This window comes from Orycteropus afer, unplaced genomic scaffold (assembly GCF_000298275.1).
Source record: "Orycteropus afer afer isolate SDZICR_OR568_19922 unplaced genomic scaffold, OryAfe1.0 scaffold00068, whole genome shotgun sequence".
Classification (NCBI taxonomy): domain Eukaryota; kingdom Metazoa; phylum Chordata; class Mammalia; order Tubulidentata; family Orycteropodidae; genus Orycteropus; species Orycteropus afer.
This window is the reverse complement of record NW_006921655.1, coordinates 3,832,472-3,857,393: the sequence shown is the minus strand read 5'-3', so window position 1 is coordinate 3,857,393 and position 24,922 is coordinate 3,832,472.

Sequence of the window (24,922 nt, the reverse complement as noted above, 5' to 3'; positions counted from 1 at the left end):
TTATTCAAACTGAGGTTCTGAATTTTCCGGTGGAGACTTTGTCATTCAAAATTCAGGCAAAGCCTGATTAGTTATCTTGTGTGCCCTTTCACTGAGAGTATCAGTCTTGGGGATTCTGGCTTATTGAAGGGAATGTCTCAATTACAATTTCTCCACCTCTCAGGGATCAAGGTCTCAACTTGTCTTCAAGTATATTTTAAAACCTAAGTCCAGTGGTCACTGAGACAGGCACCAAACAAATTTAGATGCTGCACAATTTTAGGCCTTTTCACTTTCATTCCATTTCAGTATTAATTATAAATTTATTCATATAGAAATAGGAACAGTGTTAAATGTCTTTCGATGAATTCAAATATTACAAAAAAAACTATAGAATTTTAACTGTAGAATTTCTACATTGTTTGAGGTGTCATTACTGAATTTACTAAGTTCATCTCTTCCTTTGGAAGAATGATGAATCTTTATTGACAAGCTTTATTCGATAAACCTTTAAAATAACGCTTTCTTTTCTTTGGTTTTTGGCATTCCACATCGAATATTTTTGTTAAAAATTTTCAAACAACTTTGAACACAATGGAATAAAAATGTAGGAGTATCAGCTACAAAAAATTAATATCATTGCATTTAGAAAGCAGTTTTTTTTTTTTTTTTTGCTTTAATCACCAGGAATTTATTCTTTTACAGTTTGTTGTTGTTGTTAGGTGCCGTTGAGTCGGCTCTGACTCATAGTGACCCTGTGTACAACTGAACAAAACACTGCCCAGTTCTGCAGCTGCCTCACAGTCCTTGCTACACCCAAGCCCATCGTTGCAGCCACTCTTCGTCCATCTCGTTGAGAGTCTTTCCGTTTTTCACTGACCCTCCACTTGACCAAGCATTAGAAAGTAGTGTTTCAAAGGCTCAAACATTTATGAAATCTGACTCATGTTCCCAAAACCAAACCCACTACCATCAAGTGACAGTATAATTGCATACTACTTTGCTTACTTAGTTTTTTGAATTCACTTTTTTTTTTCACAAAAATATTCTGTAGTTTTGTTACTCTGACTGCAGGCATACACAAACATTCGTATATTTAATATTGCAGCTTGGCTTGGACACAACTATGAGGTATGTGAGTACCATAATGAATTACAATTGCATTTCTCTTCCTTAGGCTTTTATTTTACTAAGAAAATTGTTTTACCATGATGCTTTGTTCCAATAAAATTTGCATGCATATTATCACCTTAAATTATTTGTTTCTTTAGGGTTGAAATTTTAAATTGGGTTTACAATAGCTTTCACAATAATGTCAGATATTTCACCTTTGGTTGAATGAATTTTGATGAATTGGATGGAAAATTACCCCATTACTGGAATTAACCAATGTTCTATTTGAAGAATGCCATGCCACTAATATAAAATTATCATCATTTTGTAGTTCGCAAAGTTCTTCTGATGGAACCAATACTTATTACTGTTGTTTTATTTTTTGTATGTGCACAAGAAAACTTGAAACTGAAAATGAGTGAAATGACTTTTAAAAAAATTGTCATTTGTTGTAAATGAAAAGTCATACTTTACAGAGTGATAGTAAAGGTACCCTTGAGGGTGCATGTTTAAACCATCTTCTCTGGGTTCAGTCTTAACATAATTATGAAACCTGCACCATTCTAGCCCCCTGATAGCCATTTTCCATACTATGAAGAAGATGTTTTTGAAAACACACATTTAATTTTTTTTTAAATTGTCATTTGGGTGCATTTTTACAAAGCAGATTCATTTTACACTCAATAGTTCATACATATTTTGTTTCACCACACCAGTTCCATACCCACAATGTAACAGTTCTCCTCCCACCTCCTCCCTGTGGTTACCCCTTTCCTATGTCCTTCTTACCTGTGCATTCCTGCCTGTCTAGCTTTTCACTTGTGCAAAAGCTGCCCTTAGTCTTGTTACTTCCCTATTTGTTGTTGTTGTTGTTGTTAAGTGCCATCGAGTTGTTTCCGACTCATAGCGACCCCATGCACAGCAGAACGAAACACTGCCCAATCCCGCGCCAGCCCCACAATCCCTGCCATACTTGAGCCCATCATCGCAGCCACCGTATCAATCCATCTCGTTGAAGGCCTCCCCTTCTTTTGTCGACCCTCCACCTACCAAGCATGACATCCTTCTCCAGGGAATGGTCCCTTCTTACAACATGACCAAAATAGGTGAGATGACGTCTGGCCATTCTTGCTTCTAAGGAGCATTCTGGCTGCACTTCCTCCAGGACAGATCTGTTAGTTCTTTTAGTAGTCCATGGTACTTTCAGCATTCTTCGCCAGCCAGCACCACAACTCAAAAGCATCAACTCTTCTTCGGTCTTCCTTATTCATTGTCCAGCTCTCACATGCATACGAGGCAGTTGGAAATATCATGGCTTGTGTCAGGTGCACCTTAGTCCTCAAGGAGATATCCTTGCTCCTCAGCACTTGAAAGAGTTCCTTCGCAGTTGACTTTCCCAATGCTACACGTCGTCTAATGACCTGACTGCTGCTTCTGTTGGCATCGATTGTAGAACCAAGCAACGTGAATTCTTTGACAACCTCAATCTTCTCTCCATTTATTGTGATGCTGCTCATTGGTCCAGTTGTGAGGATTTTTGTTTTCTTTATATTGAGACGTAATCCATACTGCAGACTGTATTCTTCAACCTTCATCAGTAGGTGCCTTAAGTCATCCTCACTTTCAGCAAGCAAAGTTGTATCATCTGCATATCTCAGGTTGTTAATGATTCTTCCTTCCCTATTTAAGATCTGTCAATGGCTTATCATTTTTTTTTTTTTTTAATTAAAGTCTAAATTCCTTAGCAAAATCATCAGGGGACTTCTTCATCAGTTTAGGTTCTCTCCATTTTAATTTTAATTTAAACCAGCTTCCTCCTCATTTTCTTCACTCTAGTCTTTCCAGTCCCTATAATATGTTCTGTTCTCTCACCTCTAGTCCTTTGTTGTTGTTGTTGTTATGTGTTGTCAAGTCGGACCTGACTCAAAGCGACCCCTGCTTGGGTTTCCGAGGCAATATCTCTATGGAAGTAGATTGCCCAACCTTCCTTCCGAAGAGTAGCTGGTGGGTTTGAACCGCCAGCCTTCTGGTTAGCAGTCAAGTACCTTAGGCACTATGCCACCAGAGGTCTTCTAGTCCATTAACATAATGTTTTCTGAACTTAAGACATCTTTACACCCAGTTAATTACCTTTTTTGCCACCTAATTCTTTGCTATCCTTCAGGTCTCAATCTAAAAAAAAAAAAAAAAAATATCTCCCAAAGTAATTTCTCTAGGCAGACCCTCCCCAACTCTTTAGATCAGTTTATGACTCTCTTTTAGGCACTTCAATAACAGCACACTTTTCTTTTTGTAAGGAGCTCTGGTCTGGTGGTATAGTGCCTAAGGCATTTGACTGCTTACCTGAGGTTGGTGGTTTAAATCCACCAGGCACTCCACAGAAGGAAGGTTGTGGTTCAAACCCACCAGCAATTCTACAGAAAGAAGATTGGGCAATGTATTTCTGTAAAGATTTACTGTCTCAGAAACCCAAAGGGGGTTGCTACGAGTTGGAATTGACTTGATGGCAGTGAGTTTACTGGGAGTTTCTGGTGGCATAGCAGATAAGGCATTTGGCTGCTGACTAGAAGGTCAGCTGTTCAAACCCACTAGCTGCTCTGCAGAAGAAAGATGGGGCAATCTACTTCTGTAAAGATTTACAGCTTCAGAAACACAATGAGAGTCACTATGAGTCAGAATGAGTCAGTGAATTTTGTTTGGAGTTTTTCCATTTTTGTAACACTCATCACATAATTAAAGAGCTCTAAAATGCATAGGAGCTCTGGTAGTGTAGCATCTAAGGTGCTTGACTGCTAATTGAAAGACTGGCAGTTCAAACCCACCAGCCACTCCTTGGAAGGAAGGTTGGCAGTCTACTTCCATAGTGATACTGCCTGGGAAACTCAAGGAGGGGTTGCTATGAGTTGGGTCCAACTGACGGCACATACCAACAACAATAACAAAATGAGTGGAAAGGAACCATGTCTGTGTGTCACTCAATTCCAAGTACTTGGTTCATAATGAAAGAGTTCTGGTGGCACAATGGTTAAGGCATTTGGCTGCTAACCAAAAGGTTGGTGATTTGAACCCCCCAACATTTCCATGGGAGAAGGATGAGGCAGTCTGCTTCTATAAAGATTTACAGGCTTAGAAATACTGGGGCAATTCTGCTCTGGCCTATAGGGTCACTATGAGTCTGAATTGACTTGATGATAGTGAGCTTGATTTCTTTTGTTTTGGCTCACAGTATGCTGAATAAGTGATTGTTGAATGAATGAAAATATATTTTCTAACTTTATTTTTCAGAGTTAGCTGTAACTTAACTGAATCCAAATTCTCTTAGACTCAGTCCCTGAAAAACACCAAACTACAAAGAGGGGAACCCTTGTCATCTGCTTCTTGAAGCCTATTTTGAGTAAAAAAATCCACATTCTCTGAATAGTTTTGGGTTTACTTAGGGAGAAGCTTCTTGTTGACTGGATGAAGACTGATTTTTTGGTTCTACTTCAGTGAGATATTCTTTTCTTTCATGGAGTCTTGATCTCTTTTTAGTCTGGGATCAGGGTTCAGACTGGTGGGGACTTATGGTACAGGCTATCTAATGCATATCCTTGCTTCTAGTCAGGACTCTATCTAAATTAGTTCAGACTAAAGATCTCTTAAGTGTGTGTAGCATAGGAAGACTTTTCTAAAATCTTCCACTAGAGTTGATTCATTTCAGTGTATACTTGCTGTAAGAGAACCAGTAGACTTTGTAATATTTGATCTAAATTTTCAGTTCCAGTTTGAACCCAAATGCATCTTGTCTTACTTCCAGAAGCAGATAATGGTTGTTTCTTATACTATGTCCAAAGACCCTTCTAAGACTTTTGAGCAGTTCATAAATCAACCCTTAGCCTTCTGGAGGGTAAAGTCATAAAACCTCCACTGGGAATAAGCTTCATCCCCTAAGATAGGTTTTCTACTGAGAAGCCAAGCTGTGCAAGATAAAAAGTGCATCATGTTTAGGGAATTTGAAGTCTTATTTCCCCGAAAAATGTATGTAAAACCAGCTGCATTCTAAGTCATGTTTCAGCTATGTCTTGGATGACTGAGAAGCATTGTTTTCATGGAAAGTTACTTATTACAGAAAAGGTTTTAGAGCTATATTATAATTTGTGGTTGACAAACATGTTTCCTAAGGGCTTTCTGATTTAAGGCTGCAGTAATGGATGGAACTCTGATATAGTGGTGACTCTAGGGTGTGAGCTTCATTTCCATGGTTCATAACCTTCTTGCTAATTTTGCTTCCAGAATTATTTTCAATGACTTATAGAGTTCCAGGCAGCTCTGGTGGTACAGTGCCTAATGCATTTGACTTTTAAGCAGAATGTTGGTGGTTCTAACTCACCAGCTGCTCCTGGGAAGTAAGATGGAGCAATCTACTTCTGTAAAGATTTACTGCCTTGGAAACCCAATGGGGGTCACTATGAGTTAGAATTGATTCGGTGGCAATGGGTTTGGTTTTTTGGATAGTGATTTGTAACTGTAAGGAGGTGGAAGAGAGGGAAAAAGAGAGACAGTAAGAGATTGGCGAGGAAGGAAAGATAAGAAGCCAGATTTACAGCCATCTGATGTCTGCCTCTTTTCTCTTTCAAATTCAATCAACTTCAACTGGTCCCAGACACCCTGAACACAAGGTAGAGCCTAAACAAAACATTTTCAGTGTGCAGGAAGCTACCCAAAATAGCCTTTGCAAGTCTGGCAAAGGGCATTTAGTGAAACAGCAAAGTAAACAGGCAGATAATGAAAGGGTGATGGTGACAGGGCTGATGAAAAGGCCAGAGAGAAAGAAACAAGTTTATCCCAGTCAAGATTCAGCTTCAAAGGCTGGTCACCTTATACACAAACCAGCCAGTGGATTTCTGGGTACTGAAACTTCTCCTAGAACCCTGTGGAAGCAGCAGCCTTATGGTGTTGGCCTATCACTTAACTTCTCTGGGCTTCCGTTTCTTTATCAATAAAATGAAGAAATTGCACTAGTGCACCTTTCAACACTGTCTGTGACTCTCATATATGGGAAGACTCTACATAAAAGAGGTGAAGATGGGAATAAAAATATAAGAATGGATCCATTAGGAGGTAAATTTCAGCTTTGGCTTCTGGATTTTATTATTCAGCTAGCACTTTTTTTCAGCCATTTTTGAAATATTTAGTTTAGAAATTCCTACTGCATCTGCTTTGGAGGAAAGTACAGAATGAAGTGATAAGGTCTTTTACCTTTTTTTTTAGGCCTTTACCTTTTTCCTGCAGGACATTGGCATGTGATATCAGATAACACTCTGGTTTGGCCATTGATAGCATCTGTAACCATGACCCCCTGACTCTAATAAGAATCTACTATTGAGTATTAAATCTCTGTTAATGCTACTGGGTAGAGGTTGGATCATTTAGAGGAATAGAACATCTACACACAGGGAGTGTATAGTATTATTCTCTGTATTTAGAAAGTACTTTCTGAATATTTGAGTATACATGTGTGCACATAAACAAGAATGTAAACACTCTCATGTCTATATAATCAAATGATGAGACTTGCCTGCCAGGCCCATCAGATTACCACTGGAGATGAAGTAAGCAGGCCACTGGAGTGTGAAATGGAAGTGAAAACGTGAAGGAAACATCAAGAGCAAAATATAAATGGGGATGAGTAGGCTCTTGCATGACTTAGTCTTCTTTTAGTTTCTGAAGTCAAACAGCTTTGCCTGGGCAGGGGATACAACTTTATTTTATTGCTCTTTCTGCTCCCTCCTTCGTAATATGAGCCACCACTCAGCTTGAGACACAGCATTGACTTTACAAAATCCTATCTCAGTAAATTCAGGATATGAATAGTATACATCTAGACAAAATACAGGTGCATAGCTAACTGGAATCATGAGTGTGCTTCTCAGAACTAATAAACTTCACCTTTCGTTTGCCTAGTCTCTGCTTCCGACCAGAGAGACTAAATCATGCTAAACTGTGACCCTACATCTCAGAAACTTAAAATAGTAAGCCATATATTTTGCCTTTACTACATGTCCATCATGACTGGCAGGAAGACTGCTCATTGTAGCTACTCAAGATCTGGCTGATGGGACCTAAACCCAGCTCAGGCTTCCATGATCACAAAGTCAGGCCAAAGAGAACATGACAAACTATACAGTGGCTCTTAAAGCTACTTCCTGGAGATAACACACATCATTTCTACTCATGTCTTCAGATAAAACATTCTACAAGGTTGAGCATAATGTTAAATGAGTAAAAATATTCTTCCCTCAGGGTTGGGTACCAAACTCTGGTGAAAGAGTTCACCACACTCTTTCAAAGACTGGACTCACTTGTCTAATCTACATCTCCCTGTCTCCATCCAGGAACTTCTCTTACCCACCAACTTGATTGTTCTTTCAAGATTTTACATCTTGAATACCCTGAAATTCTTCGTATCTAGTATACCTTTGGTTCTCCAAGTTCTTCAAGAGGTCAGAAGTATGGCACCTTGAAGAGTGTCATAAATGAAAATTCACCCCATACTTGGCTAAACCATTTCCAATTTGCCCCCTATTGGAAAGCCTGGCAACTTTAAAGATTATTTTGCGGGTGTCTGGTGGTGTAGTGCTTAAGGCATTTGACTGCTAACCAGAAGGCTGGCAGTTCAAACCCACCAGCCACTTCCCAGAAGGAAGACCAGGCAATCTACTTCTGTAGATATAATACCTCAGAAACCCAAGGAGGGGTTGCTATGAGTTGGAATCACCTTGATGTCAGTGAGGTTGTGTTTTTTTTTTTTTCATGTTGAATGGATGCAATGATTCTGGATCATTATTATCAAAAAAGGAACTCTTGTTACTAACATAAGGATAGAATTTTATAAGGAGGTATGTCACCAGTACCCCTGATTAGCTGTGTGACCCTGGAAAGGCATTTAACCTCCCTGGTAATGTTCTCCCATGAGTTCAATGAGGGATTAGTTCCAAGAGTTTTCTATGTCTACAATTTTATGATTCTATTATTTCTGTTTACAGTTTCCCAGAATGTGCACTAGCCTCTGACATTTACTAGAGATGGTAAATTTTTTGCATTTCTGGATATTCATAGTTGAAGCTTATTATTGCGCATCTTCTATAGAGGTTTTGTAGAATAGCATTGTGCAGGCATGGGAAGCATCTGGTTTCAGATGTTTGAGTGGAAAGGTCAGGGGGAAAAATGATAAGGTTCACACCCACAGAGAAGCTAATGAGTTACTTGTGCACATAGCTGAGGAGAAATACACCCACCAGAATTCTTGTGTATTTGACACAGGTCAGGTTATCTTCGTTTATCTTCTATGTGTACTCCTGCAGTTAAGACTAAGAGACAGTGACCAAAATAATTTGATTATAGCATTGTGGTAGTTACGTGGCTTAACTTATATTTATTCTTTCTTTCTTTTTACTTTGGCCACTCAGACATAACAATGACAGGGATGATGGGGATGATTCTTACATGGACTGTTTTTTTTGATCCCCTTCCAAGATCTCTGGCTTCCTTCCTAGGTTTTCAGTCTTGAGAGACTCCTATGTAACAAGAGATTGAATTCAAAATACTTTGCAATCCACTTATGAATCCTCCAAGCAAACAAGTGAATAACTTTAGTGTGGGTTCTACCTTTCATTCATGTATTAACTCATTTAACAAGCATTTATTGAGTACTTCCTATGTACCAGGCTATATGCTGGACACTGGAGACACAAACACTAATAAAACATGGGAGTATTAGCTCCTTCCCTGAAGGTCCTCATGTCAATGTAGGACAAATAAGAAGAGTACAAATTCATATTAGAAGGACATGGTCAGTAGTATGGGAGGGAATGGTCTATTTCTTGGGTGAATCAAACAAAGCTACACAGTGAAGATGATATTTAAGTAGATCTTAAAGTGAGTGGGTTTTGACAGACAGATTCAAGAAGGATGTTCCAGGCAGAGAGAGTGTACTTATATTCAATATACCCTTAATATATCGATCACTTATCTCATCCAAAAAATTTCTTTCAATATCCTCTACATCTAAAGGAGTTCTGGTGGCATAGTGCCTAAGGCATTTGACTGCTAACCAGAAGTCTGCTGGTTCAAATCCACTAGCCACTCCTCAGAAGGAAGGTTGGGCAATCTATTTATGCAGTGATATCACTTTGGGAATGCAAGGAGGGGTCGCTGTGAGTCGGAGCCACATCTAAAGGTGACTAGGAGTAAGTACAGTGAAAATTCAGGTCAAGAAAGGAGAGTCTCAAGTACCTTGGGAAATGTCCAACAGTGGGAATGACCAGTGAGAGTCTCTGACTCTCTGTGTGGTCTCAGGCATAGCTTAGTCTCTCTAAGCCCCCTTCATATAATGGGGATTGTCATATCTTCCCCATGGAGTCATTGTGAGGAGTAATTCAGTTGACACATACAGATCTCTTAGAATGGTTCCTGGCATATGGTAAGCAATTGATAATTGTTAGGTAACCCTGGTGGAACAGTAGTAGCTTGGTTGCTAACCAAAATGTCTAACCCACCAGCCAGTCCAGCCACTCTGTGGGAGAAAGATGTGGCAATCTGCTTCTGTAAAGATCCATAGCCTTGGAAACACTATGGGGCAGTTCTACTCTATCCTATAGGGTGTCTGTGAGTTGGAATAGACTTAATAGCAGTGAATTTGGTTATTTTGGTTTGGTGTTGTTCTTCTGACAAGTGCTATCTTAACACTTCTCAAATTTTATTTCTTCATAATTACTGAGTGGTAGCCTGATTTTCTTACTGTGATTCCACCCCTTCCCCTTACAGACCTAAGTACTCTAATATGGAAAGGAATCATAGGGTGAGAACAGGTTTTAATAAATTTTCTATTGACTAATTTTTGTTGAATATTTTATTATAAGCAAGGTCCTATGTCAGCTACTAAAACAGAATATTATAAGGGAGAGAACTCTCAGAAAATTTGATTTTTCATCTCAGATCTACTAAAGGGTAGCTGTGTAGTCTTTTTGAGCCTCAGCTTCTGAGTAGTTTTCAGAGGATAATAACATTTCTAGCCTGTTATAGCAGAGACTTGTTTTTTTGTACGCTCTGCCCCCTTCTTTTTTTTTCCCCTCTGATGCAGGCGGAATTTGCCTTTCTTTAACAAAGTATTCCTTCTTCATTCAAACTTTTGTGATTCTCTTGAGGCTGCCAATCACAAGCTTTATGATTGACAGATGCTCCAAGTCTGATCCTAAGTCCATTTTTGACTTGAGAAGGGAATATCCCTTCATGTATCTATGTGGGAGGAGAGAGAGAGAGAGAGATCTAGAGAGAGAGAGAGGGAGAGAGCAAGAGACTTTTTTTTTTTATTTAAGAAATTGTGCTTTGTGTGCAAATTTAGAGAGCAGAATTTGTTTTACATTCAACAGTTCATGTACATTTGGTTTCACTCCCCATTACCATCCCCAACCCTAACCCACTCTCCTCCCCTCCCATCCCTGTGACCCCCCCCCACCCGTGCCCTTCTTATCTATGCACTCTTGTCTGTCCAGCTTTCTCTCCATGTGAATGCTGCCCCTCTGGTGCTCCATGGCTGATTGCTCCAAGGGGTGTATCTCCATAGAGTAAGTGGGTGCATTGCCCTGGGTTGGGTGTTCTACATGTAAGTCTTTCTACTGTTGGGCTGAGAGCCAGTCTTTGGGAATGAGTCTTATCCCAGGCCTGAAATGTAACCCAGAGTCATAGTCTTGGGGGTCTTACCAGACTCTATCTGACCAGTAATTCTGGTCTTTATTGTGTTTTTGAATTTTGTTCCATGTTTTTCTTCCCACTCTATCTAGGATCTCCAGTTTTGATCCCTTCTCAAGTGGTTGGCATTGGCTGGGCACCATCTAGTTCTTCTGGTCCTGAGTTCCATCATATCCTTGGACTGATTGTTTCCAAATGCCCTTGGTTTTCTTTACTCTTCTTTGCTTCAGACAAGAGGAAACCATCAGCTGGATCTTGGATGGCCGCTCGAAATCTTTTGAGATCCCAGTCACTACTCACCAAAGTAGGTTGTGGAACAAGATTTTTATGTATCATATTGTGCCAATTGAGCCTGGTGTACCCCAACACTATGGTCTTGAGTTAGCCAGCCCGGTGGTTCTCACTCCCAAGGCATTTTGTTGTCTCTTAGGGATTACTCCAACTCTGTCTTCTGTTGCTTCTGTAATGTTTGTGGTTATTTTGTATCAACAGTATCTATGCAAAATTATCTTCAGCTAAATCTATCATTGGTCTAGGGTACATTCCTGTTCACCAACCTCCATCTGATCTTCTCAGTTGTCTATACATTTATCTGTAGCTTGGTGTTTGATGCTAGTGGTAATGCAGTATTGTGCATATACTGGTATTAGCCTCTGTCATCTATATCTTATGTGCACATTTTGGTGTCCTCCCTTTCCCCAATGTTATCATGCTGGTCACAGACTCTCTCCATACCCAACTTCCCCTACCCAACTCAGCGTGTGGCCCCCAACTCATCCAAAATTTTCCTCCCTCTTCCCTCCCATCCCTGGTAATCTACAAAGTGAGTTCCCTTCCCTAAACGAACCCTTCCTTGACTTTTTACAGTAATGGGCTCATACAATATTTGTCCTTCTGAGATTGACTTATTTCACTCAGCATAATGTCCTCCAGATTCATCCACGTTGTGAGATGATTTGCATATTCTTCATTATTCTTTAATGTAGCATAGTATTCCATTGTGTGAATATACCGTAATTTGATTATCCATTCATCTGTTGATGGGCACTTAGGTCGTTTCCCTCTTATTGCTATAGTGAATTGTGCTGTGATGAACATGGCTGTGCATAGGTCTGTTTGTGTCCTGTCTCTCACCTCTTTAGGATATATTCCTGGTAATGGAATTTCTGGTTCAAATGATATTTCCATTTTCAGATTTTTAAGGAAATGCCATACCATTTTCCACAATGGTTGTACCATTTTGCAGTCCCATCAGCAGCATATGAGAGTTCCAATCTCTCTGCAACCACATCAGGATTTGTTATTTTCTGTCTTGTTGACTTTGTTATTATTGCTGGGGTGAGATGATATCTCACTCTTGTTTTGATTTGCATCACTCTAATGGCTAATGATAATGATCAATTCCTCATGTGTTTTTTGCCTGCCAGAATATCATCTTTGGTGAAGTATCTGTTCCTGTCCATTTTTGGATTATTTGTCTTTTTGGTGTTGAGGTGTTGAAGTTTTCTATAAATATTGTAGATAAGTCCTCTGTCAGATATATCATAGGCAAATATTTTCTCCCAATCTGTAGGTTCTCTTTTTACCCTTTGGAGAAGTCTTTCAATGCACATAAGAATTTAATTTTTAAAAGGTCCCAGTCATCTAGCTTCTCTTCCACTGCCTGTGCATTCAGGGTTATACTGGGTTATGCTTGATAGTCTATTTATGCCATAAATTAGGGCCCCTAGATTTGCGCCTATTTTATCTTTGATGAGCTTTATAGCTTTGGGTTCTATGTTTAAGTCTTTGATCCAACTTGAGTTTGTTTTTGTGTATAGAGTGAGGCATGGTCATGTTTCATTTTTCTGCAGGTGGATATTCAATTTTGTCAGCACCATTTGTTAAAGAGGATACCTCTTCCCCATTTAATGGGTTTTGGTCCTTTGTCAAAGACCAGCTATCCATAGATGGATGGGTCTATTTCTGGGTTTTCAATTCTGTTCCATTGGTCTATCTGTCTATCATTGTACCAACATCACACTGTTTTAACTACTGTGGCTGTATAGTAGGTTTTGAGATCCAGGAGTGTGAGCCCTCTCACATTGTTTTTCTTCTTCAGCAGTGCTTCACTTATCCAAGGTCTTTTTCCTTTCCATATGAAGTAAGTAATTAGTTTTTCCATGTCCTTAAAAAATGTTGATGGTATCTGGATTGGGATTGTGTTAAATGTTTAGATTGTTTGGAGCAGTACTGACATTTTTACAATATTCAGTCTTCCTATCCATGAACAAGGCAGGTTCTTCCATTTATTTAGATCCCTGGTAGTTTCTTGTAGTAGTGTTTATAGTTTTCTTTGTGTATGTCTTTTGTGCAGAGAGAGACTTTTGAACTATTGTTGTTGTGTGGTTTTGAGTTGATTATGACTCATAGTGACCGTATATGGCAGAGTAGAACTTCCCCTTAGGGAGCTCTGGTAGTGTAGAGCCTAAGGCATTTGACTTCTAACCAGAGGGTGGTTGTTCAAACTCACCAGCCACTCCTCTGAAGGAAGACTGGGCAATCTACTTCCATAGAGATAAAGCCCCAGGAAGCCAAGGAGGGATCATTATGAGTCAGAACCAACTTGACAGCAGTGATTTTGTGTTTTTTTCTTTTAACCTTTATGGAAGCAGATCTCCAGGTCTTTTCTCTTGTGGAGTGGTTGGTGGGTTTGAATGGCTGACCTTTTGGTTAGTAGCTAATAGCTTAACCATTGCACCACCAGGACTCCTATTAGAGGCATCAAATCCCTCATTCTAATCCCATAGGTCACTAAATCTGCCCTGGAATCATCTATTGGTTCTATGAGCTACCCCATTGCATTTAGTAGCATTCTTCCACTAAATTTCCACTTCTATCTATGTACCATTAAATTGGACTTTTGTCACTTGCAACCAAAGGAGTTTAGACTGATACTCTTCACTGTGGCACAGAATTCTCGTGTGAATCTGATAAGACAATGTGCACAAGAGTTCTTTGAAAGTCTAAAGCACTACAAGAAATACTAGCTATAATTAAAAATAACTGTGAAATATCGTTTCTTCCCTTAAAGGAGAAGACATCTTACATTGCCAGTGTTGTTAATTATTTAAATAGAGAAGTGCCAACTGCACAATAGACATAAATGGAGTTCAGTGAATATAGGAAGGCTTCAAGGAAAAAGTAGAATTTGAGCTGGACTTAAAGGATAAACACAATACTAATAAAAGTAAGGAGAGTGCTTCCCAGGCAAATGGTGCAATGGGAAAAGTAACGTGGTAGGTTACTAAGTTAGCAAATACTTACTGACCTGCTCTAGGTCAAGCATATAAAAAAATCAAGGCTTGCAGGGAAATAGGAATCTGTTCCAGTTACTAGTAAAAACCACTTAAATTCCTTTCAAATCTTCATGACTCCCTAGATACAGAAGAGAATCTACAGTATTAAAAGAAAGAAAGAAAGAGAAAGAGAGAGAGAGAGAGAGAGAGAGAAGTTAAAGGAGAATATCCCATATTCCTATGAGTCCTCTCTTATCATCCAAGGCTGTTCTTTCCCCTGGTGTTAGTGACAGGTTGGCATCATCTGAAGACTTCACCAGTGTGTTTTTATACCCTCTTTTGGGGAGTGAGAAGTAAGTGACATCAATTCAGATGAAATGATCACCCCCTGCTGGGTCCCTTCTTCACCTATCTGACTGCTGTCATTTTTCACTACCCTGTGGTTACTGTCCTTTCCTGTGGTTACTGTCCTTTTCTCAGTTTGCATATCATTCAGCTAGCCACTTTTGCAGGCATACTCAGGGCTGAAAATAGAACTATCCCCCCTGAGAAGCCCAATGCTGTTATTGTTAAGTAGTGCAGACTTTCAGGGTTTAAAAGGTCCAGGACAACCACCTGCACATTGCTTTCCCCATTATTTCTTATAGTACTATACTTAGAAATCTTTACAAGTTAATTTATCTTTAGACTTTATGGGTCTTAATACCATGTGTTCTTCCTTCAATCCAAGGAAAGTTGTATTAGAATTGTCAAGTTCACTCACTATAAGACACATAAAAATCAAACATTAGTTTATTCATTTATAAAATGGTATTCATAACACCTAACTTTACAGAGCTATCAAAGAATTAATAAAAAGAATTGCTTGAAGCACTATCATAACAATAATAATTTGCTGCAAAAGACAACTTTCAAGTGATAAAGAGACAAGATATCACTTTGAAGACTAAGGTGAGCCTGACCCAAGCAGTGATATTTTCAATTGTCTCATGTGCATGTGAAAGCATATGAGCACATCTCAGGTGGTAGAAGAGTTGATGCCTTTGAATTGTGGTCTTGGCAAAGAATACTGACAATACCATGGACTGCCAGAAGAACGAACAAATCCGTCCTGGAGGAAGCGCAGCCAGAATGCTCCTGAGAAGTGAGAATAGCCAGACTTCATCTTACCTACTTTGGTCATGTTGTCAGAAGGCACCAGTCTCTGGAGAAAGATATTATGATTGGTGAAGTAGAGGGTCAATGAAAAAGAAGACCCTCAATGAGATGGAGTGGCTGCAACAATGGGCTGAAGCATAACAAAGATTTGAGGATGGTGCAGGACTGGGCAATGTTGTTTTCTGTTGTATATAAGGTCACTATGAGTTGGAACTGACTTGATGACACCTAACAGCCACAACATAATAATAAGAAGAGCAATACAGAAGTAGTAAGACAAGGTACAATTCTTATCAAACAAAAAACAGACCCATTGCCATCAAGTCATTTCCTACTCATATTGACCCTATAGGACAGAGTAGAACTATCCCATAGGATTTCCAAGGCTGTAAATCTTTACATGGGAGCTCTGGTAGCATAGTGCCTACAGCATTTGACTGTTAACCAGGAGGCTGCAGTTCAAACCCACTAGCCACTCCTCAGAAGCAAGGTTAGGCAATCTACTTCTGTAGTGACACTGCCTGGGAAACCTAAGGAGGGGGCGTTGTGTGTCATATCCCACTCTACTGCAGTCAGTTTGGTTTTTGGTTTTGGAAATATTTACAGAAGCAGACTGCCTCATCTTTCATCCATGGAGCAACTGTGAACCTTTTGGTTAGCAGCTGAGTGCTTTAATCACTTTGCCACTAGGGTTCTTTTACCCCCACCTGTATCCCCGGGTCTGTTCTGCCTTTCAAATCTTCAAGACTCCTTAGAGTTTTCCTGCTGGATAAACTCTTTTTTAAATTCTAGTACCTGCCAGAAACTTCTGAAATATCAGCCATTGAAAACCCTATGGAGCATAGCTCTATTCTGACATACATGTAACTCATCACCTGCAGAGATGGGTAAATCAAGACTGGCAAGGTAACTAGCCAACCAGGGCTCCAGTGGGACCCAGGCCAGAGGAAAATCCCTACTTTGGTGGACAGTCAGAATCAAGTAGGGCCAGTCTGATGATAAAGACAGATGGAGGAGGTGGAGAGAGTTTGACTGATTCAAGAAGGAAGTGGGGTGCTGGGTGCCACCTGTGGATCATTTCTGTGCTTTTTCTAATCCATCATTCTCCCTATGTCTTTGAAAGTATCTCCTGGGGAGAGGCTCTTTGGCAAGTAGAGAAGCTTGTCAGGCTTCTCATCTTTTCCTTTCTCCTCATCCCAGTTGGAAACAAATAACTCAAAGTTGGTTGATTTCCTGGCAGATCCAATTTGTTTCAAACTCCATTTTCAGGCCATTCTTCCTAAGCAAACTCTTCCAGGAAAGCTGAAAGTATTTCATGGAAACTATTGGGGGAAGGGGGTATGACTAGTTGAGGTTATTGGCTTATAGAGTAAGCTCTGGAAAGGACTCAAAAGGTCAGATAGGTATCTCTTCTCTCTTTATAAAAATGAGGAAACTGAGACCAGAATGGGGTCTCGTATCTAGGTGTCCTACTTTCCCAACTCTCCTGAATGGAGAGATGAGCATTAAAAACCTACTAGATCAGTTCAAGAAGTGAGGAGCTTTGAGGTAGAATTGGCAAACTTGAACTAATCTTGTCAAAGGTTAGGTTGGAACAGTGGAGGAGTGGATAATGCAAGGCAGATTTCTCAGAAATAGAGAAACAACAACTTAAAAATCAAATTGGGGCTTGAAGCAATCAAATCAAAACCAATTGCCAAGCCTAGATGGGGACAAAGTGACACCAGAACAGCTGAGAATGATTTAAGATCAGAATGGTGAAAAACAAGTTGTCTTCAAGTCAACAAATCAAACAAGAGTTATATGAAGTAAACACAATACCTGCATTCTTTAATGGTTCCTTTTGCTCTGGTGCTGTAGTGCCTAAGGTATTTCACTGCTAACCAGAAGGCTGGCAGTTCAAACCCAGCAGCCACTCCTGGGAAGGAAGGTTGGGCAATATACTTCTGTAATGATATCACCTCAGAAACCCAAGGAGGGGTGGCTATGAGTCAGATACGACTCAATGGCAGTGCGTTGCTTGTTGTTATGCTTGGTATGAGAGGCCACCACAGTCTACTCTTGTCTATTTTTTTTTCCTTTCTCTCCCTAACCTCTCATATGGAAACACTTCCAGCTCATATTCATGCCCTCTGTTCACTTTCTCCAGGGCTTTCCTTAGGCTGTTCTCTCTGTCTGAAATGCTATTTCACTTCCTAATCTTTTCTTCTCAGGGCCAACCAAATTCTGTGTCCTTCAAAGTCCAATTCAGTCTCCTCTGCCTTCATGAAGTCTTCCATGTGCCCAAGCTTAAGGTGTTCTCTTTCTCTGGCCTCCAGTGGCACCAATGCTAGTGTTTTACACTCAGTTAGTGATCTGGGCACAGGCATTACAGCACTGTCTCCCTCTTCTTCCTGAAAAGCCCATGACTACTTCCTCTAATATCTCACAGAAGCCTTATTTGTGTGCCTCACATATAGCTTACCAGTTGCCATTGAGTTGACGCCAGCTCTTGGCCACCCCCTGTAGATCAGAGTAGAGCTGTGTTCCAAAGGCCTTTTTCTTAAGTATACTGCCCGGCCTTTCTTCTAAGGTGTTTTTGGATGGACTTAAACTTTCAAACTTTTGGTTAGCAGCTGAGCATGTTGTAGATATTCAGAAAAGGCTGACCAGAGGGGTGGGCATCTAGAGGGGTAGACATAATATTAGAAACACCATCCTAGGCTTTAGTTAGAAACTTAGTAGTAGGAGTGTCTTATCTCTAAGTAAGGAGAAATGTAAAGAAGTTGATGGCATTCAACAGAGAGCCATTTAGACAGTAAATAAGTTTCATAATATGCTAAAGGAAGTCAATTTAAAGAAAATGAAACTTGGGATTTTTCCAGAGAAGTGGGATACATTCATTGATCTCTCTCCAGGCCTATAAAGGACTTTTACCCAGAGAATCGACAGCAGTTGCTTTTCATCCCTGGGCAAGACAGATCAGGGAAAAATTAACTTAAACAGAAGCATCATTGAGATCACAAATAGGGAAAATATTTCTGAGAGAAGGTGATTAAACTCTCAGATGAGTTACCAGAGGGATTTGTAGACTTCAGGTCTCCAAAAGACTATTAAAAAACAGATTCTCGTGTGTCAAGGCCAGTTGAGAGTGTCCCTTTGGAATGCCGTGGAGTGAACTTGACAATCTGTTCCCTTACACCTCTGGGTTGCTGGCCAGGTGTCTGCCTTACGTGGTCCCAGCAGTTAGCTCCAAGGCTGGTCCAGCAGGTGGCACACTCACACAGTAAAAGCCGTTGGTATATCCAGACAGAATAGTTCCCAGAGAGCTCAACTCAAAGAATAATTCTGTAAGTTCCAAAGAGCTTTAAGCCTTGGGGGTGTGCAAGGACCCATGAAGGTGTTCAAAATATAGCAATCACACTCCACATGAGATCCCAGGAAGCCCCTACTTAAGTGAGTTTTCTCACTTTCTCCATTCTGACCCCATAAGGGCTGCTGGATGTTAAGAACAAAAAGTATACTTGGCAACTTGGAAAAACCCTCTTTCTAAACACCACATTGTGGCACAGTCATTTCCACAAAGTCCCCAAAACCTGTGCTTAGGGAATTGGAGTCGTGTGTTGAGACCTTCCTGATCTGCTTTTACAAACCCCAAAACAAAATAAAGCAACACAAAGGATGGGTGGAGAGGAACAATGGAACAGATAATTGAGCAGTAAATCATTTACGTTTAACCCAGAAATCACACACAAACAGGACAGCAAATGCCTACATTGTTCCTAAGCCTCCTTCTGTGGAATCTAGCCATATGTGTAATAAGTTTCTTTGGCTGTGTCATATGAACTCTCTGGCTGGGCTGCCACCCACCAGGCCAAGCCTTGGTGAGTCAGCCTCTACAGGCTGGGCCTGAGGGTGGCCCCTGCCTATGGAGTGCTCAGTTCTAACAGCTTCTCCCAGTAGGAATGTTCCAGATTAAATGTGACAACTAACCATATCAGCTCCTCTCCCACAGAAGGCACACATGTGAGGCTTACCCAGTAAGGCAGTGAAGAGGTGCTGTCATCCCTGTCCCCTTAGTACCCAAGTCATTGAATTATTGGGCGCTGGAGGTCTATAGATTGCTGAGAAGATTTTCTGTGTGTCCTCACTTCCCCACATAGCTATACAGTATCTTTTCCATCACCTCAATTACCTAAGCTCTTCACATGCAACCTGTCAGTGTGGAATAAACACTGTGAGAGTTTCCCACCCTGCCTTCATTTCTGAAGAATAAACATTTTAGATTGTTCTATTTCTGTTTTCTCTGAAAGTCAGCTCAGCTTTGTAGGTGGCTGGAAACTTGCAATTATGTTGTGCTAAGAGGATAAGATGAGCATGGGCCCTGCAGTGAAGAAAGAGTTACTGGACTTTTCACATGGAACCTATAAAGTAATAATGGTCAGGAACCCAATTTGTGGAATACAGCTGAGCTTGAGTGCTAGCTCTAGACCTTGCAAAGCCACTTAAACTCTTTACACCTTCTTTTTCTTATTTGTAAAACAGCTAGTAATACCAGCTTTAGAAGTTTGTAGGTCTTGGGTAGTCCAAATAGTTAAGATGCTCAGCTACTAACCAAAAGTTTGGTAATTCCAGTTCACCCAGAACTGCCTAGAGGAAAGGCCTGGTAAGTTACTTCCAAAAAATTAGCCATTGAAAACCCTATGGAGCACAGTTCTACTCTGATATAGTCATGAGGTCATCATGAGTCGGGGTTGTCATGAGTTGGAGATCAACACAGCAACTGGTCTTTCATTAAGAATTACATGAAATCATGCATATTAAGCACTTAGACAATGCCTGCCTGGCACAATAAAGGCTCAGTAAATGATAATTATTACTATTGAATCAGACTTTATTGTCTTCATTAAACTATGAGATCTTATTAGCATTTCTATTTCCACTTCCTAGCATCAGTATTTGATCAATCAGTGTCCATTCAATGCATGTGAAAACAAATACAGGAAACAACTGAAGAGGATTCTGAGATAAGATATTTTGGCTAAGTTTCAGTGAAATTGTTTTTTGCGTTTCTATGGTGTGGTAGTTAAAGTTATGTGCCAACTTGGCTGGACCTAATTTTGAGTGGCTGGGTAGCCTCAGCAGCCAGCAGCTCCCTGAATTAAGAGAAGCCTCCAGCTCCAGTGGGGCAAGAACAAGAGAGAGAGCTGAAGCCCAAGGTCGAGAGGCCTTCACCCAAAGCTGGCACTTTGAACTTGGACTTCCAGCTTCCTAAACTATAAAATAATATATCCCTGTTTTGTGGTATTTTCTGTTGTAGTGACACTAGAAAACCAAAACATATAGTATCTACCCTCTGCTGCTATTCTGTATCCTAAGGACAATTATTTTTTATTTTTATTATTTCAAAACATATCTTCACAGCTCTACTCCATTTTGACACCTTGTTGATCAGGAATTATAACTTATCATGCACTCATTTACTTATTTTATATAGAAGGCCCACTGGATTCAACCAACTGAAAAACGATGGCACTACTCCCAGCAATGAAGAAGATTGGCCAGGATTTCATTTTTTCCCCCAAGACAATAGGTTTTTAACTCTGGAGCTGAACCCAAGATGTTGATAGTTGGGAAGAAGGAGGTAGGAAGATGGAATGCAGCCAGGGGTGGATATTCTCATGGCAGTCCTGGCTTTGAAACACAGTGCTTTCTTTGGGCCTCTTTCAGATGTCAAAAGCAGCAGGGTTGACATCAGTGCACAGCAGGCCATGGATTATGGCTGTCTCTAATGACTGTGTTCCACTGTGTTTATTGTTCTGGATGTTAATATATAGAATAAATGATAGTCCTGTAATTGAAGGTTGGAAATGTCCCATACTAAGGCACTCAGATGACAGCACCATTAACCACTGAAGTGAAATCCAAGACACTTGATGGCCAGGAAATTACAGTCTTGGAGATCATCTTCCTATTTGTGTATGTGGGTATGGGTGAGTGAAAGTGGGCCCAGCAGTTGGCCTGCACTTTACCAGCAGTTCTCGATCTTACTGGGAAAGAGGGCATCATTTGGCAACCAGCAAAGGCATATTTGTTTCACGAAGACTCAGCGAGTCAGAATCTCAATGCAATTTGGTCCTACAGAGTGTATGAGGCCAGGAGTGGAAAGAAATTACCTGGGCAAGGGCAATCGAAGGTTCCAGAAGAGGTAGGGTTTAAGTAGTTGGGCCTTGAAGGAGATGAAAAATTAGAGAAGCTGGGAAAAGTAAGGAGGATATTGTAGGCATTAGGGTCTGGAAGCAGGGACATGAGCAATAATGTCAATGCAGTAGTAGTATGTTTAAGGTCGGGGAAATATTCTAGATAGATAAATTGTGGAGCAGGAATCTGCAGAGGTAAAATATGATTAGATTACTGAGAGCCTCTATTGCCTTTGGCAGACTTAACCTTCTCTGTCTTATTCAGCTTTGTCTGGCACATGGTGACTATGCAATACCTTTTTTTTTTTTGGTCCTGATTTTCTACAGTTAAGGACTAAAGATAGAAAGAACAAGGTAAGACATGCAAAGTGACATTTCAGACCAAGACTATAGGGGGTAAGATTGACTAGTAATTGTAGTAGCAGAGACCAATTAAGACATTATTTCCAGTGTTCAGTGGAAGAAATGAAGGCCTGATTCTAGCTGGGATGAAAAAGGAATATAGGGAAGGCTAAATAGAAATCTCAGATATATCAGTCTTAGAACTCAGAAATGATCTGGACATAGCTGGTGAGATCATGGGGCAGGTTTCAGAGTAGTAATAGCTTAGCTGTGGTTGGACAAAAATTACATTCATTTCTGATGTCCAAGAAGACATAGGGTGTTCCAAAACCTTAGGATGGGTGTATCAGTTACCTATTGCTGTGTAGCAAACCAATCAAAAAAACTGTGGCTTAAAACAATTTTTTATTTAGCTCATGTTTCTGTGGGTTGGAAATCTGGGCTGGGCTCAGCTGAATGGTTCTTCAAGTCTTGGCTGTGCTCACTCATGCATCTGTAGTCAACTGTAGAGAAAATTAGGGACTGGCTGGCCTGAGATGTCTCAACTGGTCATCCTATTTGCTCCACATAGTCTCTCATTAACCAGTATTCTAACGTGGTATTATTTTCATGGTGAAGATAGGATTCCAAAAGAGCTAGCAGAAACATACAAAGTCCCTTGAAGCCTAGCCTTGGAACTAGAATACCAACACTTTCATCTTCTTCTATTAATTAAAACAAGTCACATTGTCAAGCACAAGTTATCAAGAAGTGGAGAAATAGAACTCACCTCTTGCTAGGAAGAGCTATAAAGTTACGTCGTAAAAGGAATGAAAAGCAGGATTTTTTGTAATCAACTTAGCAGAGAATACAGAGGATGTTTGGGATTCTACATTAAAAAACTATTTATTTATTTATTTAATGTACTGTAGCCATTTCTACTTTAAATTCAGTGACAACTGAATCGGTGAATTGGACAACCCCCGCTTTGTTCCATTCTAAAGGTGCCCAAGAGTTTTGTGGCTCCTCTTCGGTAATACTAGTACCAAATGATCGTTGTTATGGATTGGATTATGTCCTCCCATAAGATATGTTCAAATTCTAACCCCTTGTACCTGTGAACAAAACTGTAAGGCATGGGGCGATGTCCTCTGACCTCCTCTAATTTCATAAGGGAGAGAGAAAATCACCATCAGCAACCCAAGACTTACTCCTTTGAGACCAGATGTACCTCTACCCTCCAACTTCTTTTTAGCAATTCTGACACCAACCGTCCCTACCACAGCACTCTCTACTTCTCTAGTGGGTCTGATAATTCGTTGCAATGACCACACAGAACTTGTAGACAATACTCACAATTATGTGATTTATTAGGGAATAATAGGTCACATTTCAGGTTCAGGAATGCTCAGGATACAATTCTTCTATCAGGACAGCCTCCCCTCATCCATACCTTTGGCCCTCCACCTCTTGATGTGGCCTCTGTCCTGCTTGGGCAAGTATTACCAAGTTCTTTTAATGCACCCCACTCTGCCAGTAAGTGTCCTGCCCAAGGGCACTCAGCTTCTTGCTCCATGGGCCAGGAAGCCAAGTTTTGACTTGTGCCAGTATCTTGGTTCTGCTGTCTCTGCTGCCACTGTCTTTCTACCATCTCTCTGCCATCGTCTTAGTGCAGGGGTCTCAGGTCCAAGGATGTCTTCAACTCCAGGTTCTTCTCTGTCTTGATGGTAGTAAGATCCCCCTTTCCCACCTCAGGAATGACTCATTTTAAGCCTAATGAAATAGTAGAACTGACCAATCCTCACATTAGAGTTCCTATACACCTTATTTGCACAGTCCTACCACCACAAAGGCATCATGTACCTTATCCACTTTATTAGCAAGCTATCAATACCCTTGGTAGTCCATAAGCACCTTACATTTGCATAGATTGACCCATTATCTGGTAAGAGTCACAAAGACCATGGTTAGAAGAGTTATACTAAGTAACACACTGCACCACAATAATCTTGTTTGGAAATATTGTCTTTGAAGATGTTATCAGTTAAATTAATGAAGTCATATGGGAGAGGTAGAAGAAACACAGGCAGACAGAGGGAGGATAGTCATGTGAAGATGCATCTACAAACCAAGGGGGCTTCCAGAAGCTTGGAGAGGCAAGAAAGTATCTTTCTCTAAAGATTTCAGTAGAAGTATGTTCTAGCTAACACATTGATTTGGACTTTAACCTTCAGAACTGTGAGAAAATAAATTTCTGTTATACAAAGCCACCCACTTTATGGAACTTTATTATGGGAGTCCTGGGAAACTAATATAGTAATTGAAGGGAATTGGGTGTTCCAGCATGGTCTCAGTTTGTAAATTTCATATGGTTAGATTTTGTCTTTCCATCAAGGTTCTTGAAGCCTCGGACCACATCACTGACTGATCTTGTTTAGCCCACTGAATGTTGTAAAGAACTAGAAGTATGCAAAGTATTTAAATACTTGACCCTCAGCATTCTTCACACATTTGGATTTAGGTTTTAAAGATGAATAAGATCACCCTAGCCCACAGAGAAAATAGAATGGTAGGAAGGAAATAGGTTGTGTGGGTCATCATTTCTGATTGGAATAAGAAGAGCAAACTCCTATCTCCTAGTGTCTGCAGATGTCTGGAAATGAAAGTATGTTGAATTGCTGGCAGGGCCCTGGAGATCTGATTCCTACAATTGGCAGCTGTAAGATTAGCACATTGTCTCTTCACACAATGCGGTACCACTTATGGGAAGTGGGAAAGCTGTGGGTGAGCAGCTCTGGAGTGGGTAGTTGGGTGGTTCACTTAGGTCTGACTCTGGTGTTGAACTAGCTTCTGGAGCAAAAGAACTATGCCATTGAGGAGCCAGAATCCAGGAGGATCCAGGCTTCCACTCCCTGTTTTGGATCCATTCCTCTTCCTGGGACTACTTTTGGCAGTTTGGTGAGAGACAATGCTACTGAAGGCTAGGAAGAAAGAAGAGCATGGTGGATAACAGGGCAGCTGGGGTACTCCAGGCATTTAACAACCTGACAATGATCCAGATCAGTTTGACCCAAACCAAATGGCTCAGGTCCAGGGAGGGGATTGGGGACTTGGAATGCAGCAATACTGGTCTCTCTCAAGTTTGTTTTCTTTTTCTTTTTTTTT